Raw genomic sequence first — 3,865 nt, 5'->3', positions numbered from 1 at the left:
GACAAGAATGGAGCTAATCTTCCCAATTGTTCTCACATCTCTGTGTTTAAAGGCAAAATGCATAGATGTGACCATCTGTGGTGAAGACTGGGGAGGGGAACTGCTAGTTTGCAAGGATCCATCAAGGATGAGAGGAACTGTAGTCCAACCATAGCTCAAGGACTATCATTCCTTTCCTTCTTATAAATGGCCCTGACTTCCTTGTAGTAATTATTAAAGCAAAGGCCCAGTATGTTGCCAAATTCCTTCTACAGGGAAGTTCATCCAATACATACACCTCATACACCCATTAATATTTATTGTTATTATCGATTCTCATTGATTCTTTACATCCAGTTCCAGTAGTGAATACAAGCTGCTTTACAGAAAGGCAAGAAGAAAAAAACATCTCTGCCTAAGACTGGGGAAAAATGGAGTTGTATTTATTTATGTTATATTTCAAATTTGTCACTGCCCATCTCACTGTGGGGTGACTCTGGGTGGTTTACAGTAAAAACAGAATAAACATGAATTAAAATAGATAAATGTTAATTAATTAATTAAAATATGCTAAAAACAAACTTCCTACATGATTCTTCCAAGAGGCTGATGTTAATTAGGTGTTAATGAATTCAGGGAGCATCGTCAAGGCACCAGCCATCCCCAGGGTCGGTTGTACCTTTCCTCACCCCACGCAAGTTGGCAGAGCCAAGTCTTCAATTCCCTCCAAAAAATTGGGAGGGTAGGGGCCCACCTCACCTCTGGGGGGAGAGTATTCCATAGGGCGGGGGCAACATGTAGTCCAATATGTCTGAAGAACATGAAGCCGAAGAAACTTAATTTAATTTAAGACAAAAGGGAAAACATTTGAAAAGTTGGGCTGAACTTAAATTAATCTACTGTGCCCATGTATAGGCAGATTTCTATTTCTCAGAAGAAATCCAAAAATATTTGAAGAGACAACGATTGAGTAGGCGAACTCCAGGTTTACCAACTTAAGTCAAGTTAGAGATAAAAAGACAGAAGCACGTATGGAGGAAATGTAGGGTTGGTTAAACATAATTTGCATTTATCAATTGATGAAGGCATTTGTAACCTTGAATTAACATACTACAAATCTGGCAAATATTGTGTCCAAATGGATTTTGCTTCCCCATGATCAATATAGCTGCTCTTGCTTTTTCTCTGGGAAGAGATAAATAGGTGTAATTCTTAGTCTGGGACCTTGTATTAAGCTACTGTTTGCCTAACCGTAGTTTATTGAATCATTTACATCTGGCTGATTTCAGAACACATGCTAAGCCAAAAGCACATCATGTAAAAGCATAACATATACATCTGAATAATGTTTTAGGATGTTTCCAGACAATTAGCTAATAACACTAACAGTGAAAAAGTTGTAACATTATTCTGTCTTTCCTTGCTTATCCATTTTTGTTTTTCTTACCAGAAGAAATGATGAGAAAACAAGGAAAAGTTACAGCGTACTGTAGAAAAGGTTATTATCTAGATTCTTCCCCACCCCATCTCCCCTACCAGCAAATAATATGTCATAAATGTAGAGGATTATTTCCCTAATACTTGCAACCCTCTGACAGTTTTGGGCAGAATGACCTTGAATGTGGAAATGTACCCTTGTTCCGCATCTGACTTGGGACAGATGCTATATTAAAAGTTGCCTGCACGCACCCTGACAGACAGCCTCCATTTCTTTCAAAGAGACACAGAGGACTTGGTTTGGACATGGAGCTGTTTTCAACACTCTTCATTTCTGTAAGAAATCCTGTATTAGAAACATGCAGCAAGAAGTTCTGCTAAAGTCCAAGTGGATTAAATTTTCTAACCCAACGAACGCCTTGCAATCAGTTTTATGTAATTGGTTTTCTTGGGGAACTTACATACTGATGGAATCTAATGTGAGACGGATTTTCTATTACTTTATAAGTAATAAGTCTGCGCTCTGTCTGAACTACTTCTGTATTCAGATTTTTATGCAGGGCTGAGAAGTGAGGAATGGAGGAATCTTATTTTAACTAAAACCTGAGATGAATGGCTACCACTGTCTTGCATTAAGTTTGGGAACTGGGTATTACAGGATAAGACAGGCAGCTTTTGAGGGCTTCAGAATTCTTCATCAGGAAGAATATTAAACAAAATGGCAAGAGAAAGAAGAAACTGGGATTAAAATAGCCACGTCCATAGTTTATAACCACTGTAAGATAAATTGTAGAAGGAGTTTTGGAAACACTATCGGGCCAAGTGTTTCTCAACCTCAGCAACTTTAAGATGTGTGGACTTCAATTCTCAGAATTCCCGGAACTCCCAGAATTCATTCTGCAAGACACAGAATCCCAGTTTCAAATGAGAATGACTTGGCAGGTATACGGGGTGTGTACTCAACTTCCCAGTGTTCCTGGGCTGTCTGTCATTGATGATAGTTGGAGTTCACCTTTGAAGGACCAGAGGTTATGCTGTGGGGCATGATCTTATTACTGGTCTTCATGGATTAAAAGGAAAATACAGAGTTCAACCTGCCTTCTCTGACAGAGGCATTTCAGTTTTTGCTTCAAGATGGGTGTTAATTTTTCTCTAAAATGCACCCATAGAGAACATTGTATCTTAAGCCTAAACAAAACCAACGTGAACCCTATTTCGTAAAGAAATATTAATGCATTCTCATTGGTTATTAGTTCCATAAAGTTATTATTTACATCCTTTTTACCTTGCCCTTTTGCTGAAACGGTTCCCAGGAGTAAAGGGAGGAAGGAGGAGAAAGATAAACAAATTCAGACAAACTGAAACAATTGTTTACTAATTAATGTGCAATCATGATAATGCAATGCATTTCTCAAACTGGCATTGTAGTTCGGAAGCTATAATTTGGAGCATCTAGAGACATTTATTAAAGGTAACCCAGCCAGCAGGGATGTCTGACTGTAACATTAGTGCTTTCTGTCTGTAAAGAATGAAAAACTCCAGCACGTTAAAGCAGTTCACATTCCAGAAAGACACTTGGGGTAGAGCTGGGAGCCAAGGACCCCATATTGGCAACATTGCAAAATATAGCTCCAAGGATATGGCTTTTCAAAATGACCTTTTATTTGGTTTTGTTTCTACCCTGATGCAAAAGGCAGTCTTATTAATCTTTTCCACCGTTCTGCTAGGAGTTCCCCTACTGTTAGGCCAGACAATGTAGTTTTGATTGCTTTTGCATCCTGCCAAGTCTTCCTACTATAAAAATACATAATCGAAAATGAAAAGAGATGTCTAAGGTATAACTCCAGCGATGAGTGTATTGGAGAAGGTTTTCTTTTTTAAAATGGAAGGTAATTAGAGACCAGGGGCTATGAAGGAAATTAAATGGGGGCTCAGCACAAAAGCTTTGATTAGCACGGCAGGACTATAAACTGCTGAAAATGGTTCCTGAAGTATACAACTAAGTGAAGATAGGGAAAATAATCTTTAAATTTGAAAAGTTTGGAACTGTAGGATAGAAATGTGGTGGGTTTATACAATGACTTCTAGCCAGTGCAAAAATAAATACAAAATATTTCCTATTTACAGCTGTAGTGCATAGTAAGAATATGTAAGCTGACTCTTTTCTTCTTTTGAGCTTTGCTGTTGTAATCATTGTTATGGCCTTGCCTTGGCCTGTAGGCAGTGAAGCAAGAAGGAGAAGGCAGAGCCAGAAATAAATGCCAACAATTAAATTTGGGACAAATTAAGCTATAAGGAAACGTTCTGATGTTTGCAACTTGAGGTGCTAAGGAAAGAAGGAAAAATTCTCAATGGTGCAGCTGCCAAGATCTGATGTTATAAAGGCTGACTGCAAAGCAAGACTAAGGGCACCAGAATGGAGCCATGGGGTTGGGGTGGAAAACCAAGT

This window comes from Python bivittatus, unplaced genomic scaffold, assembly GCF_059951505.1.
Source record: "Python bivittatus isolate LINGU-HERP-01145 unplaced genomic scaffold, Pbiv_v1 ctg000340_np1212, whole genome shotgun sequence".
Lineage (NCBI taxonomy): Eukaryota > Metazoa > Chordata > Lepidosauria > Squamata > Pythonidae > Python > Python bivittatus.
This window is presented reverse-complemented; position numbering follows the sequence as displayed.